Source organism: Macaca thibetana, chromosome 5 (genome assembly GCF_024542745.1).
Source record: "Macaca thibetana thibetana isolate TM-01 chromosome 5, ASM2454274v1, whole genome shotgun sequence".
NCBI classification, from domain to species: Eukaryota; Metazoa; Chordata; class Mammalia; order Primates; family Cercopithecidae; genus Macaca; species Macaca thibetana.
Genome location: NC_065582.1, coordinates 147,145,803 through 147,164,902, shown reverse-complemented (window position 1 = coordinate 147,164,902; position 19,100 = coordinate 147,145,803). Strand labels below are relative to the sequence as shown.

The window sequence follows — 19,100 nt, the reverse complement described above, 5'->3', positions numbered from 1 at the left end:
TGTAATGAAAATGATATTTTACTATTACTGTTTCTACAACAATCCACTTTTATGTGGGAAGTGGTGAGTGAGTCCTGATGACCCTGTGTTAAATTTTTAAGGCCAAATGTCTTCCTTGTCCTGGCGGGAATAAACAAGTTTTTAAAAAACAGTGTGCAGCCGGGCGCGGTGGCTCAAGCCTGTAATCCCAGCACTTTGGGAGGCCGAGACGGGCGGATCACGAGGTCAGGAAATCGAGACCATCCTGGCGAACACGGTGAAACCCCGTCTCTACTAAAAAGTACAAAAAAACTAGCTGGGCGAGGTGGCGGGCGCCTGTAGTCCCAGCTACTCGGGAGGCTGAGGCAGGAGAATGGCGTAAACCCGGGAGGCGGAGCTTGCAGTGAGCTGAGATCCGGCCACTGCACTCCAGCCTGGGCGACAGAGCGAGACTCTGTCTCAAAAAGAAACAAACAAACAAAAAACAGTGTGCAAACACACACACACAAACACACTTACAACCAGCAAATCAGATTTATAGAATTGTCTGAACAAATTCCCCTCAAAATATATTTATTTATATTTATATATCAAAATTGGAATCACAAATAAATGGGGAAGGGATTCTAATTTCAATAAATTCAGTGCTAGGAAAACCTACAGTGTTATAGCTCTTTCAGAATTTGTCTAATAGACTTTCCAGTTTTTGCTGGAAAGCTCCCCAGAAAAAATTCCAAACAGAAAAAGAAAACCTACTAGCAGTTAAGGAAGAAAAAAAAATCAGCAATTCTACCAGAGAAGTAAGGTTAACATTTATCTGATATTCAGAGAAGGACTTCCTACAGATACATACAAACTTTGCATCCATTAAAGTACAGATAAAACGCAAAAAAGATAAATACCATGAAAAATATCAAATTTAGGACACAAGACTGTGCATTTAAAAAAAAATCCCAAGTAAAATTTAAAAAGCAAAAGAATTAGGGGAAAAAAACTCCAAACATTCCACTAATATGGCTGGCAAAGACATTTTAAAAATAAAGAGCAAATGCAAACCAATTCTTTAGTAAGATGCAGCCATTTATACACTGCATTGGAAATTACAAACTATGATAACTTTTCTGGCAATACAAATCCAGATGTTAAAAAACGTGCATGCCCTCTGAATAAGTCCAGTTCTAAGCCTATCAAGGAAAATAATCTGAAGTACAAAGATTTATATACAAAGACGGTTATCATGGCTTTAAAGTAGTGAAAAATGGGGATAATCTAAATATCCAGCTAAAAAGAAATATTTAAATTGTGATACACACTGTAAAGTATTATACAGCCAAATGTTTCTTTTTTTTTTCTTTTTTTTTTTTGAGAAAGGCTCTCGCTCTGTCACACAGGCTGGCATGCGGTAGAGCAATCATGGCTCACTGCATCCTTGACCTCCCAGGTTCAAGTGATCTGATCCCAAGTGGCTGGGACTATGGGGGCACATGTTACCATGCTTGGCTTTTTTTTTTTTTTTTTTAAGTAGAGACGGGGTCTCATTATGCTTCTCAGGCTAGTCTTGAACTCCCAGGCTCAAGTGATCTTCCTGCCTCAGCCTCAAGCGATCTTCCTGCCTCAGCCTCCCGAAGTGCTGGGATTACAGGAATGAGCCACCACATTCAGCCTCATTTTCTTTCTTGATAATATGAAGGAATGATCACAACATAATGTTAAAAGCATATTAAAAATGGCATAAAAATAAACATAGCAAATGCATGTTTTAATTTATTTTTATTAATTTATTTTTTGAGACAAAGTCTCCCTTTTTTGCCCAGGCTTGAGTGCAGTGGCACATCTCGGCTCACCGCAACCTCTGCCTCCTGGGTTCAAGTGATTCTCCTGCCTCAGTCTCCTGAGTAACTGGGATTACAGGTGTGTGCCACCACACCCAGCTAATTTTTTTTTCATTTTTAGTAGAGACAGGGTTTCACCATTTTGGCCAGGCTGGTTTTGAACTCCTGACCTCAAGTGATCCGCCCGCCCCGGCCTCCCAAAGTGCTGGGATTACAGGCATGAGTCATTGTTCCTGGCCTGCAAATGCACATGTTTTTAAAGGCATAGGAACACACATACAAATGAAAAGGCTGAAAGAAAACATAACACTTTAACATCTGTTATCTCTGGGTGGCAGGGTTTTACTTTTCACTTTGTACAATTTTCAAATATCATATAATGGTTACATATTGACTTTTATAATCAGGAAAAAAATTTTTGGATGCAGCAGCTAAATCCAGGGAATGTCACTCAGTTTCTTCAACAAATAAATGGCAATAAATAAATAAATCTTAAGAGATGGCAGGGGAATGGTTACAGATTAAAACTAAATTAAGAGATACCAATCCTGATTCAAACCAACCTAGTAAAAGGACATTTATGAACTATCAGGAACTTTGAACACTGTTGAAATGACATTGTTACATAAGTACAATATCAATGATCACATCCCTATCTCTTAGGGATCTCACTAAGTATTTTCAGTTAAAGTGACACAATGCCTGGGGTCTAGTTTAAAATAAACCTGCCAAGAGGGGAGAGGTATGGATGAAACAAAACCACCATGAGTTTAACTGTTGAAGGCAAGTGATGGGTCGACAGAGATTCATTACACCATTCTACCTTTTAGTGCTAAAAATTTCAAATTATTAATACATAAAAGTTTTTTTAACGATATTTTTATAGAAAAACAATTATCTCCCCCCCTTCTCCCCCACTCCATGCAAGCAGAGCTCTTCCTGAGAAGGGGGGGGACAACACTGGCTAATTCAAGGCCAGAATATGAAAACTCTCTTTATTGTGATTTTAAAGAACGTGATTTATGATAAAGTTACTTTTCACATAGCCAGCCAAATCTTCACAGTGATGAAGAACAATATCACAAGTCTTTCCATGTTAAAAATAGGCCAGGTGCAGTGGCTCACACCTGTAATCCCAGCACTTTGGGAGGCCGAGAAGGGCAGATCACCTGAGGCCAAGAGTTCAAGACCAGCCTGGCGAACACGGTGAAACTCCATCTCTACTAAAAATACAAAAAAAAAAATTAGCTGGGTGTGGTGGCACACGCCTGCAGTCTCTGCTACTTGGGAGGTTGAGGCAGGAGAATCACTTGAACCCAGGGGCAGAGGTTGCAGTGAGCGGAGATTGCGCCACTGTACTCCAGCCTGGGTGACAGAGCAAGACTCCATCTGAAAAAATGAAAAAATAAAAATAAAAACCCTCAGCAAGAAGAAAATGTAATAAATGCAATGCAATCTGATGTGCTAAAAGAGAAGAAAAAAAAGAAGAAGAAAATGTACAGTAACAATTTAGAAGGTATGCAATTATTCATAACCATTGCCTGCTCAGTAAAAAAGAAAAAAAAGGTTTAAAAAAATAGAATGTATGCAATTAGTTTTTATATAACAGAAAATAGAGATACTGGTCAATGAAATGGGAGGCCAGAGGAAGCATTCTACGCATTTTTATCTTAAAAAGCATGAATAAGTAGTTGGGATGACTTTTATCAGATTACTCAAAGTCTCAGTATAATGAGATGTTCAAACATACTCATACACAATACTTTTTACAAAATATTCAAAGCTGATTATTCTTTTAACACAAATGGCTCTCAAATATTGCCACACCTAGTTTATGTTCTAATGTAGCTTTACTACTTTCACATCTTAATAAGAGCCCTTCTGATAAAAATCAAAGCAGGAAAATTTTGTTTTTAAAATGAGGAACACAGCCCCAGCTAAGGTAGTAATTTCACCAAGATCACACATCTAGTATATGACAGATCTTATACAGGAAGTCACATTGTAAATTCCTGACCAGGACTCATTCACCATCTGCCAGATATGACCAATCATGCTAGTTATGTTTGTTTCACCCTTACAAAGACAACTTTAGGGCAGTACAGAAATTAGATAACTACCAATTAACTTCATATTAGTTCATCTGGGTGCAGTGGCTCATGCCTATCATTCCAGCACTTTGGGAGGGCAAGGGAGGCGGATCACCTGAAGTAAGGAGTTCAAGACGAGTCTGGCCAATATGGTGAAATCCCATCTCTACTAAAAACACAAAAATTAGCTGGGCATGGTGGCGCGCCCCTGTAATCCCAGCTACTTGGGAGGCTGAAGCAGAAGAATCGCTTGAACCCAGGAGGCAGAGGTTGTAGTGAGCTGAGATCACACCATTGCAATTGTACTTCAGCCTAGGCAACAGAGCAAGACTCCATCTCAAAAAAAAAACAAAACTTCCTATTAGTTCTTAGCAATAAAATACTTTTCTCTTAAACTACATTTGCATCTGTAATGGTAAGTAGGCAAGAAAAGGATGCGGACTCGGCTGGGCATGGTGGCTCACGCCTATAATCCTAGCACTTTGGAAGGCCAAGGAGGGCAAAAAAAAGACTGGTGTAGTGGCGCGTGCCTGTAATGCCACCTACTCGGGAGGCTAAGACAGGAGAATTGCTTGAACCTGAGAGGCGGAGGTTGCAGTGAGCTGAGATCACGCCATTGCACTCCAGCCTGGGCAACAGGGCGAGACTCTGTCTCAAAAAAAAAAAAAGGATGCAGACTCAAGTTCAAATTGGTCAATTACTGTTTGCTAAAAATTATTCTAAAGCTATACTTGGGAGAAGTTAAAGACATACAAAATTTAAATGATGAAATAAACCCCATTATATGCCCTTAATATCACAATTCTCTGTGATCAAAACTCACTCAGGATTAAAATTCCCTGAAACTCATCATTACAAATTTTTGTTTTTCTTTTTTGAGACGGAGTCTTGCTCTGTTGCCCAGGCTGGAGTGCAGTGGCACAATCTCGACTCACTGCAATGTCTACCTCCCGGGTTTGAGTGATTCTCTGCCTCAGTCTCTCGAGTAGTTGGCACTACAGGTGCGCACCACCACACCCGCCTAATTTTTGTTTTTTTTAGTAGAGATGGAGTTTCACCATGTTGGCCAGGCTGGTCTCGAACTCCTGACCTCAGGTGATCAGCCTCCCAAAGTGCTGGGATGGCAGGCATGAGCCACTGCACCCAGCCCATCCCTGAAATTCTTATACAATATTTTTACAAGAAAGCAAAAGCTTAAAGACACCCTTTTCAGAGGGCATACTATTCAAAAGGAAGAAACTAGAGCAGGCGAGAAGGGACAACAGAAGTTTATTTTCCACAGAGTACAACAGGAATATATAGAATAAACTAGGTCAGCATGGCCAGAGGCCTGTGCAAGATATCACTGTATAGATCAAGTATAGATTAGTACAGGAGTCCCCAAACCCCAGGCCATGGACTGGTGCTTGTCTGTGGCCTGTTAGGAACCTGGCAGCACAGCAGGAGGTGAGGTGCGGGCCAGTGAGCATTACCACCTGAGCTCTGCCTCCTATCAGATCGGCGGTGGTGTTAGATTTTCACTGGAGCGACTGCACGCGAAGGATCTAGGCTGCACGCTCCTTATGAGAATCTAATGTCTGATGATCTGAGGTAGAACAGATTCATCCCAAAACCATCCTCCCCCCTCCCCCCACCCCCGCCCTGGCCCACTGTCTGTGAAAAAACTGTCTTCTATGAAAATGGTCCCTGGTGCAAAAAAGGTTGGGGACCACTGGATGACAGTATACCATCTCTTCATTTATTTATATTCAACAAATCACAACTTCAAAAGTGGCACTATAACAACTTTGGAGATACAGCAGTTCTCACCCACTCAATTAAAGAGGAAAGGACTGAGGCTCTGAAAGCTTCAGTAATTTGCCCAAAGTCACACAGCACAGGAGGTGGGATTCAAACGCCCTGTCTTCTCTCACTTCTCCTTTCTTGAAAAGGATGTATCTAACAAGCTCTCAGGGGACTAAGTAACCAGCAAGAGAGTTCAGAGGAGGATACAGAAGAAACAAAGGTAGCTTTTACCATCAAGAGCTTGCAATCAAGTTAACTGTTAATTTAAATAATAATTGCCTACCAATATATAATTAACAACTAAATAAACGTTACAAATTACCTTTGTGATCACTACTCCAGAGAATGCTCAAAACTCAAGAAAAGGAGAACACTCTTCCCCTTAACCCTCTATTCCATCGCTACTATGCTTAACTCTTCAAGGTCAGAGAGAATTTCCTCATCTTAATGTTTCCATTTCTCTGCAACACATGATTCTGTTCAAGATTCACCCCCCAGGGTGCCACCATTTTTCTAGAAATTCTCATTAAATGTGACCCTATTTTCTCAGGTGCCTTAGTCTATTGGGCTGCTTAAACAAAATAACACAGACTGGGTAGGTTACAAACAACAGAAATTTACTTCTCACGGTTCTAGAGGCTAAGAAGTCCAAGATCAAGGCACTGGTAGATTCAGAGTCTGCTGAGGACCCACTCTCTGGTTGGTAGATGGTGCCTTCTCACTGTGTCTTACTATGGTGGAAGAGGGCGAGCAGCTCTCTGAGCCCTCTTTTATAAGGGCACTACTCCTCATCATGAGGGCTCCACCCTCATGACTTAATCACTACCCAAAGGCCCACCTCCTCCTAATACTATCACACTGGGGGTCAGGATTTCAAATATGAATTGTGGGGAACACAAGCATTCAGACCAAAGGACTGTCTTAAACATTACCCTCTCTTTCCTTGGTGACCTTTTTTTCTTTACCTATATCTGACTCCTATTCTAGAATCACTTTAGACTACACTTGCCAAAACATCATGGGATAGCAGAAAGAACATCCTTAGACAAAGAACTTAAGGCAGTACTGACAAATATTAATAGATAAATCACTTAGCCTCGTTGTGACTTCAGTTTATCCATAAAACAGAAGTGATAATTGAAACTATTCATTTTAAACACTTGTGCAAAGATCAAGTGAGAATTTGTAACAGTACTTAATAAACTGAAAAAGTTTTAAAACTTGGGGTCAGTTGAAGACCAAAGTATCTTTAACCCTTAGCCAAAGTTCTCTGTATAGTGCTCTGGAGTGTGTATGTTTCACTGGGGCCAAAGCTATCACTCATCTGCATAAAAGGGAAAGAGAAGAAAGAGGTCTTCTATTCTTAATCTTGGTCTCTCACCTACTAATTTCCTGTCCTTTCCTGGCTGCAGTTTACTCTTATACAATCCTAAGAATTCTCTCTGCCTGGTCAAGGTCTAGGGTTAAAACTGATCATAAATAGTGGAACAAAGGAAAGCTTTTCAATTAAATCATCTTTGTTTGTATTCAATATTATAACAATAAGTTTCATAATTTGAAAACGTTTTCTAAAATTTCCACCCCAGAGGGCACATGTCATCAGGACCTCCTGTGTCACGCAGAGAAAATTTTTAAATCCTAAAAAAAAAAGCCAGGCATGGGGACTCACACCTGTAATCCCAGCAGTTTGGGGGGCCGAGGTGGGTGGATCACAAGGTCAGGAGTTCAAGAGACCAGCATGCCAATGTGGTAAAATGCTGTCTCAACTAAAAATATAAAAATTAGCCGGGTGTGGTGGCGCGCGCCTGTATTCCCAGCTACTCAGGAGGCTGAGGCAGGAGAATTGCTTCAACCCGGGAGGCAAAGGATGAAGTGAGCCAACACCACGCCATTGCACTCCAGCCTGGGCAACAGAGTGAGACTCCATCACAAAAAAAAAAAAAAAAAAAAAAAAATTATACCCAAGAATATTTACTAGTCATATTCTAAATTTTAACATTGTAAACTCAGGAAAATATGGCCGAGTGCCGTGGCTCATGCCTGTAATCCCAGCACTTTAAAGGAGGCTGAGATGGGCAGATCACAAGGTCAGGAAATCAAGACCAGCCTGGCCAACATGGTGAAACCCCGTCTCTACTAAAAATACAAAAAAAAAATTAGCGGGGCATAGTGGCGCACGCCGGTAGTACCAGCAATTCGGGAGGCTGAGGCAGGAGAATCGCTTGAACCCGGGAGGCGGAGGTTGAAGAGAGCCGAGATCGCACTACTGCACTTCAGCCTGGGTGACCGGGTGAGACTCCATCTCAAAAAACAAACAAACAAACAAACAAATACTCAGGAAAATGTTTTTCTTTCTTTCTTAGAGCAGGAGTCTCCCTCTGTCGCCCAGGCTGGAGTGCAGCAGCACATTCTCAGCTCACTGCAACCTCCACCTCCTGGGTCCAAGTGATTCTCCCAAGTATCTGGGATTACAGGTGCCTATCATCACACCCAGCTAGTTTTTGTATGTTTAGTAGAGACAGAGTTTTGCCATGTTGGGCAGGCGGGTCTTGAATTCCTTACCTCAGATGATCCACCTGCCTCAACCTCTCAAAGTGCTGGGATTACAGGCGTGAGCCACTGTGCCCAGCTAGGAAAATTTTTTCATAAATCAGAAACAGAAAAATTTCAGGCCAGGCCTTGTAATCCAAGCACTTTAGGAGGCCAAGCTGGGTGGATCACCTGAAGTCAGGAGTTCGAGACCAGCCTGGGCAACATGGCGGAAACCTATCTCTACTAAAAATACAAAAATTAGCTGGGCGTGGTGGTGCACATCTGTAATCCCAGTTACTTGGGAGGCTGAGGCAGAAGAATTGCTTGAACCCAGTAAGCAGAGGTCGCAGCAAGCCAAGATCACGCCACTGCACTCCAGCCTGGGTGACAGAGCAAGACTCTGTCTCTTTAAAAAAAAAAAAAAATCCATATTATGTTGATCCCATATAATAGTGGATACAAGTTACTTATAAATGATTTTTTTGTTTTTTGTTTTTTTTTTTGAGACAGGGTCTCTATTGCCCAGGCTATAGTGCAGTGGCGTAATCATGGCTCATTGCATCCTTGACCTCCTAAGCTCAAGGCATCTTCCCACCTCAGTCCCCCAAGTAGCTAGGACTACAGGCGTGTGCCACCACAATGGCCCCACTTATAAATGTTAAGAAAGCAGTAGGTTTTTGTTTTGAGATAGGGTCTCTGTTGCCTAGGCTGGAGTGCAGTGGTGTGATCACAGCTCCCTGCAGCCTCAACCTCCCCAGCTCAAGCAATCCTCCCACCTCAGGCTCCGGAGTAGCTGAGACCACAGGTGCGTGCCATCACACTCACACAATTTTTTTACTTTTTTGTAGAGACGGGGTCTCGATGTGTTGCCCAGATAGGTCTTGAACTCCTGGGCTCAAGTGATCTCCCCACCTCAGCCTCCTATATTGCTGGGATTGTAGGCATGAGCCACCATGCCTGGCCAGAAAGCAGTTTTTAACAGCTGGATTACAAAATACTAGTGTGTTCTAAACTTGAGAGGTATATTACAAGCAATGGTACTAGTTTGTTAATGATGCATGTTATCTAAATAAATTACAACAGAATCAAGACTTTTCCTTAATATTTCATTCACATGCTTGTCTATATGATTTCTCTGAGCAGAAAGAAGCAGAGTGCTGAGGGCAGTGACTCACACCTGTAAAACCAATACTCTGAGGGGCTGAGGTAGAATGGCTTGAGCCTAGGAGCTTGAGACTAGCCTGCCAAGGTGGTGAGACCGTCTCTATGAAAAACTTTAAAAATTAGCCAGGCATGCTGGCATGTGCCTTCTTATGTAGTAGTCCCAGCTACTCAGAAGGCTGAGAAGGATCACTTGAGCCTAGGAGTTCAAGACTACCGTGAGCTATGATCACACCATTGCACTCCAGCCTGTGTGACAGAGACCCCATTTCTAACTAAAATAAAAATGAAAGAAGCAGAGTATGGCTACTGCTCTCCAAACTATGTAACGCACAGCTTCCTTCTTCCATATCATAGCTGAGATGACACGTGCACAAAGACGTGCATAAACATCATTAGTCATATTGGGAAAAATGCTTAGAACTACCATGATAAAGAAAGCAATTATTGGGCCAGGCATGGTGGCTCACGCCTGTAATCCCAACGCTTTGGGAGGCCAAGGCAGGCGAATCACCTGAGGCCAGGAGTTCAAGACCAGCCTGGCCAACATGGTGAAACACTCTCTCTACTAAAAATACAAAAATTAGCTGGGCATAGTGGCGAGTGCCTGCAGTCCCAGCTACTTGGGAGGCTGAGGCAGGAGAATCACTTAAACCCAGGAGGTGGAGGTTGCAGTGAGCCAAGACTATGCTCTGTGCCATTGCACTCCAGCATGGGCAACAAGAGCGAAACCCTGTCAAAAAAAAAAAAGACAGAGAGAGACAGAAAGAAAGAGAGAGAGAGAGAGACAGAGAGAGAGAGAGAGAGAGAGAAAGAAAAGCAATTGTTAACAAATAAAATGAATAAACAGATTTTAAAAGTCTGTTCAAAATTTCAAGCAAGTCAGTTTCTTCTACATTACCTTTCCTAAGAGTAACAAAGCAGCAAAATATGTATTGTATAAAAAGCAAACTTGTTTTTGCCAGGGCATGGTAGCTGTAATCCCAGGACTTTGGGAGGCTGAGGTGGGCAGATCACTTGAGGTCAGGAGTTTGACACCAGCCTGGCCAACAGAGTGAAGCCCCGTCTCTACTAAAAACACAAAAATTAGCTGGGCATGATGGCAGGTGCCTATAATCCAACTACTCGGGAAGCTAAGGCACAAGAATCGCTTGAACCTGGGAAGTGGAGGTTGCAGTGAGCTGAGATCGTGCTGCTGCACGCCAGCCTGGGTGACAGAGTGAGACTCCATCTCAAACAAACAAAAAAAAAGAGTAAACTTGTTTATAAAAACTATATTGTAGTCGGGCGTAGTGGCTCACACCTGTAATCCCAGCACTTTGGGAGGAAAAGGCGGGCGGATCACAAGGTCAGGAGATCGAGACCATCCTGGCTAACACGGTGAAACCCCATCTCTACTAAAAATACAAAAAAATTAGCTGGGCATGGTTGCGGGTGCCTGTAGTCTCAGCTACTCAGGAAGCTGAGGCAAGAGAATGGCATGAACCTGGGAGGCAGAGCTTGCAGTGAGCCGAGATCCTGCCACTGCACTCCAGCCTGGGCCACGGAGGGAGACTCCATGTCAAAACAAACAAGCAAGCAAACAAAGAAAAAAACTATGTTGCAAGATAAAACATGATAGCAGCCAGAACATTGACCTCTAAGTCTGGTGCATATACCAGGAAGATGCTTACTGCATCCGTAATTCGATTTGAAACATCTTTATTCACTATTAAATTTTGAAAGCTCTGCACTTGTAATACTTGTCAATGAGTGCAGTCAAGCATAAACCAGCTTTATTCTGCCATTCTGTATTTTTACAAAGCTGAGACACATCTGTGCTTTGGCCTAAATTTAAAAAAAAAAAAAAGGAAATGAAAATTCAATATGAAAATAAGCAATAAGAAGGTAACTTTCTCCAAAACAAAAGAACAGAAGTCTTAAATGTTATCAAAAACATATATAAGTCCTACTATACACCTAAAAATTGGTTTAGAAAAATATACTTTCCCAGAGAGTTAATTTTTAAAAAATAAAATATACATTTATAATTTAAAATTTAAATACCAAAAGTTAAAAAAAAAATGGAAAAAAGGAGGTACTTTCCTCTCCTCAGAGACAGCTTCTATTAAAAACCTTCATGTCGGCTGGGCGCAGTGGCTCATGCTTATAATCCCAGCACTTTGGGAGGCCGAGGTGGGCAGATCACATGGTCAAGAGATCAAGACCATCCTGGTCAACATGGTGAAACCCTGTCTCTACTAAAAATACAAAAATTAACTGGGCGTAGTGGCACGTGCCTGTAATCCCAGCTACTTGGGAGGCTGAGGCAGGAGAATCACTTGAACGCGGGAGGCGGAGGTCACAATGAGCTGAGATCGGGCCACTGTACTCCAGCCTGGCGAAAGAGCGAGACTCCGTCTCAAAAAAAAAAAAAAAAACCTTCATGTCTGACCGGCACGATGGTTCATGCCTGTAACCCAGCACTTTGGGAGGCCGAGCCAGGTGGACTGCATGAGCTCAGGAGTTTGAGAACACCCTGGGCAACATGGCAAAATCCCAACTCTACAAAAAATACAAAAATTAGCCAAGCGTGGTCCCAGCTACTAGTGAGGCTGAGGTGGGAGGGTAGCTTGAACCTGGGAGGTAGAGGTTGCAATGAGCCGAGATCGCCCCACTGCACTTCAACCTGAGTGATAGAGTGAGACTCCCGTCTCACAAAAAAAAAAAAAAAGAAAGAAAAGAAAAAAAGACAAATCTTTATGTCTCAGGAAGATTTTAGAATTCAAAAAATACCAAAAACAAACAAATAAATAAAAATGTTTAAAAACTTCATGTAACATTTTCTAAGCATATGCAAGTATATATATATGCTGTATATACTTGTTGAATTATGATTAAAATCATTTAAGAAGTCTCAGCCGGGAGCAGTGGCTCACACCTGTAATCCCAGCACTTTGGGAGGCTAAGGCGGGTGGATCACCTAAGGTCAGGAGTTCAAGACCAGCCTGGCCAACATGGTGAAACTCTGTCTCTACTAAATATACAAAAATTAGCCAGGCATGGTGGCGCATGGCTATAATCCCAGCTACTCAGGAGGCTGAGGCAGGAGAATTGCTTGAACCCGGAAGGCAGAGGTTGAAGCGAGCTGAGATCACTCCACTGCACTCCAGCCTGGGCAACAAAGTAAGACTGTGTATCAAAAAAAAAATTATGAAGTCTTTAATATACCTTCTATTTGTAATTAGACTGGCTGCTGTAATTATTCAGTTTTTAGGTTAATTATTTAAAGCCATGGTTCACCATAATATTATTTATAATTGTGGAAAACTGGAAACTACGTTCATGCCCAATATTAAAGGAAAACTTCAAGTAAATCTGTTTATTTAAAATATCTTTGGGCCGGGCGCGGTGGCTCACGCCTGTAATCCCTGCACTTTGGGAGGCCGAGGCGGGCGGATCACGAGGTCAGGAGATCGAGACCATCCTGGCTAACACGGTGAAACCCCAGCTCTACTAAAATACAAAAAATTAGCCGGGCGCGGTGGCGGGCGCCTGTAGTCCCAGCTACTCGGGAGGCTGAGGCAGGAGAATGGCGCGAACCCGGGAGGCGGAGCTTGCAGTGAGCCGAGATGGTGCCACTGCACTCCAGCCTGGGCGACAGAGTGAAGACTCCGCCTCACAAAAAAAAAAAAAAAAAAAAAAAAAAAAAAAAAAAAAAAATATCTTTGGATGCAGTGGTTCACGCCTGTAATCCCAGCACTTTGGGAAGTCAAGGCAGGAGGATCATTTGAGCCTAGGAATTCCATACCAACCTGAGCCTGTCTCCACAAAAAACAAACAAACAAAAATTAGTGTGGTAGTATGCGCCTGTGGTCCTACCTACTCAGGAAGCTGAGGCAGGAGAATCGCATAAGCCCAGAAGGTTGAGGCTACAGTGAGCCATGGTCGCGCCACTCAATTCAATAGTAAAACACAAATCAAAGGAGAAAATGTAGGAAGAACTCTGATGATTTGATCAACACAAAGTAATAGGTTTTGTGTGTGGGGAATGAGCAGGTAATACACAAGTAAGAAGAAAATGCTCCAAAATTACTTGAAGTCTGGTGGGCTCTCAGCACTCAATACAACAATGCAAGACCTAGGAGTCTTTGCAGAATGTTTTTTGTTTCTTTATTTTTTTGAGACGGAGTCTTGCTCTGTTACAAGGCTGGAGTGCAGTGGTGCAATGGCTCACTGCAACCTTCGCCTTGTGAGTTCAAGTGATTCTCCTGCCTCAGCCTCCCGAGTAGCTGGGATTACAGGCATGCATGACCACGCCCAGCTAATTTTTGTATTTTTAGTAGAGAAGGGGTTTCACCATGTTGGCCAGGATGATCTCAATCTCTTGACCTCGTGATCCACCCGCCTCGGCCTCCCAAAGTGCTGGGATTACAGGCATGAGCCACCGCGCCATGCCACAGAATGTGTTTTAAGGTCATCTCCTGTTTGTGCAACTTCAGGCAAAAAGACCAACAAAACAATGGACTTCATTAAGGACAGGATTGGAAAAGGAACAGAAAACACTACCATGTCCTGAACAAAAACACGGCCTCTCTTAATGTACTGAACACAATTCTAAACTCTGTAGTTCTGAAGCAGTAGGGTACAGTGATTAAAAAGACTTGGGTTTCAAATTCAAGTTTCCTCCATTTACTGTGTCTCATTGTCTTCATTTGTATGATACCTACATATCTGAGTTGCTTTGCAGTTATATGAAAACATGTAATAGTAATTTTTAGCATAACGTTTGACATATAAAGCAGAGTTCCAAAAAAATGGTAGCTATCATTACTACTATAAAGAATCAATCTTCCAAAGAAAAGCCACTAAAACATTGAGAGATTCTCAAAGTTTGATATGCATTAAAATCACCTGATTTATTGAAAATACAGATTTTAAAGACCCATTTCTCCCAGAAATTAATTCCACAGGTCTAAAGTAGAATATAAGTGTACTCTGACCCAAACACCAAAGAGAAGAAGGCACTGCCCTATAAAAAGAGGCTGGAAATTAGGGTTTTTTCATGGGGAAAAAAACAAAACAAAAAAACAAAAAAACGGCCTACGATAGACAGTATGTTCAAGAGGAATACAGACATTTCACTAAGTTCATTTATTCAACCAACATTCACTGAGTACCTACTGTGCAGTGAAAAGGACAGACAAGGTCTCATATTCACAGAGCTTAATTTCCAGGGTAGGAGACAGAACATTTTTTTAAAATTCCATATATTGATAAATGCTGTGAAGAAAATAAAATACAAGGGAGAGATTGGTCAGTCTCCTTGAAGAGGCAACATCCGACCTAACACCTGATAACACAATGGTATCAACCACAGCAAGATCTGGGAGAAGAGTACTGAAGCCCCAGGGTGCAGCAAATGCAGACGCCCTGCAGCAAGAACCAGCTTGGCAACTTCCAGGGACAAAAATGCAAGTGGGATTGATACACAGGAAGAAACTCACGTGGCCAGGCTCCAGGGTACTGAACTAAGTAGAAGGAAACAAGGTAAGGTAAGAGAGGAAGGCAGTGCCGAAACTTGTAGCGCCTGGCAAGCTTTGGTAGAGTTTAGATTTTATTTTGAATATGGATGGAAAACTTTCAACAAGGGGGTGTCAAGGTAATTTACATTTTAAAGGATCTCTTAGGCTAGTAAGGGAAATGCACAATAAAAAGCCAAAGTGGAAGCAGGGAGACCAGGAGTTCCTGCAATAGATCAGGAAAGAGACGAAGATAACCTGGCAAAGCTGATGGCAGTAGGGATGGGAAGAAGTGGACAAATCTAGAATACATATTGAACACTACAAGCCAAATCAAAGAAAAAGAAACTAGGTTGTATAATGAGTAGTAAACATCTAGGACTGCTCATCCAAGCACTGCAAAATGAAAATAGAGATTTAAAGATTTCAGGTAAGTTTATGAGGCTCAAACTCAAAATAAGTTATTAGCAGATTTAGGATAGTTCATGGCATGTACTTATCCTTTGAAGTTGAGATGAAGAGGACATTTCCTTCCATAGCAGGCTCTTTTGGTGCCAACTGGTAACTCAATGTATATTAAGTGTGATGTGGGCCAGGCGAAGTGGCTCACAACTGTAATCCCAACACTGTGGGAGGCCAAGGTGGGCAGATCATTTGAGGTCAGGAATTTGACACCAGCCTGGCCAACATGGTAAAACCCCGTCTCTACTAAAAATACAAAAATTAGTCGGGCGTGATGGTGTGCACCTGTAGTCCCAGCTATTCAGGAGGCTGAGGTTGGAGAACTGCTTGAACCCGGGAGGCAGAGGTTGCAGTGAGCTGAGATCCACCACTGCACTCCAGCCTGTACAATAGAGCAAGACTCCATCTCCCCCCCCCAAAAAAAAGTGTGATGTGTAAAGTTAAAATCTTCCAGGACCTTACTGCCTGGATCCTGAACATCTGATCAGCATTTGGAACAGGGTATAACTACGGAATAGAACTAAATCTTTACCCAAATCAAACCACTGAGTTAGCAAAAACTACTTAAACTTTCATATTATCCTCAGGCTGTGCTTTCTTTCCCAAGAGCCAAACAAGTGAGGCCTTACTTTGCCACACAATGCATATTAATTTCTTTTTTTTTTTTTGAGGCGGAGTTTCACTCTTGTTGCCCAGGCTGGAGTGCAATGGCACGATCTCGGCTCACCACAACCTCCGCCTCCCAGGCTCAAGCAATTCTCCTGCCTCAGCAGCCCCAGTAGCTGGGATTATAGGCATGCGCCACCACGCCCAGCTAATTTTGTATTTTTAGTAGAGACGAGGTTTCTCCATGTTGGTCAGGCTGGTCTCGAACTCCTGACCTCAGGTGATCCACCCGCCTCGGCCTCCCAAAGTGCTGGGATTACAGGCGTGAGCCACTGCGCCCGGCCTGCATATTAATTTCTTAAATCGTGCATTATCATAGAGATTTGTCAGGAAACCTTTTAAAACCATGCTTTTAATAATTATGGTTTGCCAAACATAGAAGTCCTCCATTATCCACAAGGGATACATTCAGAGAAACCCCAGTGGGCTGGACCTGGTGGCTCAGCATGCCTGTAATCCTGGCATTTTGGGAGGCTGAGGCCGGAAGATCACTTGAGATCAGGAGTTTGAGACCAGCCTGGACAACACAGTGAGATCTCGTCTCTATTAAATCTTAAAATTAAAAAATTATAAAACAACCCCCTCGTGGATGCCTAAAGCCCATATAGTGAACCCTATATATGGACTGTTTTTTTCCTATACACATCTATGATAAAATTTATAAATTAGGCACAGTAAGAGATTGACAACAGTTAATAATAAAATAGAACAGTTATAACAATATACTATAATAAAAGTAATGTGAATGTGGTCTCTGAAAATATTATTGTATTTCCGAACTGTGGTTGACCACAGAAACTGAAACTCGGGAAACCCCTAAAAGTGAAACCACGGATAAGCGGGCACTACTGTACAGTGAATACTCCCTAAAATTTAAGGTCCGAAGTCCATGTCTGAAAACTTTAAATTATTACTCAAAAAAGAAGTATTAGAATGTGAAAAAGCAGGTTATGTACTGAAAAGCATATGTGGTATGATACCACATTTGTATAAAATATATAAATGCAAAAAAGTAGTTTAGAAGGGTATAAACTAACATTTTGGTGATCTTTGGGTGGCAGGATTATTGATTTTTTTTCCCATCTGCTTTTATCAACATTTTCTCTATTACACAAAGTATTTCGTATAACCAAAAATATTAGTTATAGGCTAGCATAAAAGGTAAAAAGCTGAAAAAGAACTTCAAGAAATTTTTCCTTCTTCTAAATCAGAAGGATTCCAACTGCAGTAGTAAGAAAAAAAGATCTCAATGGCAAACACTGAAGAAAAGATTGGTTAAGAGGTTCATGTTATACCACAAGGACATACCCTTCAAGGAAATAATCTAAACTCGTAACTCTTACTGGTTTGATAAGGAGCAATTAACTATCACGTACTGTTGTTCTTTCTTGCTGTTAACCACACAAACACCTCAATTAATGAGTTCTCGGGGGCGGGGGTGAAGCGGTGTTCTTTTTAAAAACCATGTTGGAAAAAAGAGGAAAAAAAAGTTAGGACAAAAAGGTTTGGTTTTCTGGTCGCAGTGCTGTGGAGGGCCGCGGAGAGCGGCAAGTTCGGAGCAGGCTACACTAAAGGAATCTGCGCGGCCAGCCACCCTAAATGGAAGGGAATGCAAAGCCTCCTGCAACCTCCACAGCGCCGGGCGGCGAGAATGCCTCCTAAGCGTCGCAAGACTCCAACACCTGGAAGGTCTTACGCTTTCCAAGTTATGTGTACAGCTGCTAACTGTTTCTGACAATAACACACAAGAACTGGAAGGACTCTTCTGCAAATGTAGCTATTACGTGTGTGAAGCTCAACCAACTCTCTCGATGCAAAAGTAAGACATTCTAATAAGGCCACAGCCTCGGTTTTGCCAACTGGGGTAACTGAAAACATCCTACCGACTCTCTACAGCTAACAAACCGTCTCTGCTAAAATCCTGGCACATATAAACAGCCACTTTGGTGAAGTCTGCCTTTAAACAGCAACACGGGACTTCGGGTACAGCTGGTAACCAGTTTATCACACACTATTAGTTCCAATAAAAGGTGCTGCTACCTCTTCACTGTCAGCCTTGGTTCCACCTACTGAACAAACAGAAAAAGGGGATCCTTTAAATTCGCGACACAATAGGAGCTAAAAAGCTCTCGCTTTCAGGGTGGCAGCTTTCTTGTCTCACTTATCACAACAAAGAATGCATCCTAGTGACTTCACCGTACCCAGCTAAAGGGCTGAGGGAGACGGTAAACAAGATAGTGTGGATTTCGGGATTTGTGAGTTTTTCCTTCCAGCTACGACTCTCTTTTTACTCCATTATACGTCTCCACCCGTGTCGACAATCTGATCCTAAAAATAAAACCATCCGTGGCTACCTTGCCCTTTCCTGCCAAGCACCGACTCTGACATCCTGCAGAGAAAGCCCAATTGCAGACTCTGCGGGGGGCGCGGGCTCGGCAGCAGCGGAGCTTCTCCCAGTGCAGAATCGCCAGCCCGGCCGGGGAATCGCTAAGCCCGAGAAACAGCCCTGTTCTGCCGCAGCCGCCGCAGTCCCCGAGAGCCTGGGGAGCCCCCAGGAAAAACTGGGGCGAGGGAAGGGTGAGCCAGCAAACGCTGGTGGGAGAGGGGGAGACACTCACCCGCCCAGACAACAACCGATGGGGCGGGGAGGATGGGGGCCGGGACCGAGGCTCGGCAGAAAGACCGCCTGGAGCTTCCAGAAGGCTGCGGCTGCTCCGGACGCTGCTGCCGCTGCCGCTCCTGGCTGCCGGCTTCCTCCCCCTCCTCTGTTTTGATTCGAGTGACCACGTCACTCTTAGCCACAAGACCCGGATCTGATGGCTCCCGCGGGCGGCAGTGCAACAGATGGCAGCGCCTGGAGACTCCAGCGGCCCCGCCTGCCGAGCATGCGCACGCCCAGCGCCTGCCTTGTGCGTCTCGGGAAGCCGGGCGGGAGCCTGCGGCTTCAGACGCCTACGACACGCTGTGCGTGGGGGCGCGGAGCGCGGGGGATGTAGTTCCGGTTGGGAGGGGTGTGGCTGAGGACTGTGAAGCAATCGGGGCGAGGCCGGTTGTGTGTTGAACTCTTCCGCGTATCCTGTTTCGTCGGCGGC

The 19,100-nt window shown here is 43.1% G+C and overlaps 1 protein-coding gene and 1 non-coding gene across 2 annotated transcripts in view; one reads left to right on the top strand and one right to left on the bottom strand.

Moving 5' to 3' along the window:
* The window catches only part of SMIM14 (small integral membrane protein 14), a 720,432-nt gene that overhangs the window by 67,005 nt on the left and 634,327 nt on the right, over positions 1–19,100 (bottom strand). Inside the window, exon 2 of the mRNA XM_050790394.1 lies at positions 18,627–18,882. The gene's annotated coding sequence lies outside the window, so the exon portion shown is untranslated. The remainder of the gene's footprint in view (positions 1–18,626; positions 18,883–19,100) is intronic.
* Positions 640–701, top strand: LOC126955837 (U7 small nuclear RNA). Its single transcript, XR_007726124.1, has one exon. It is a non-coding gene; the product is annotated as a U7 small nuclear RNA (small nuclear RNA).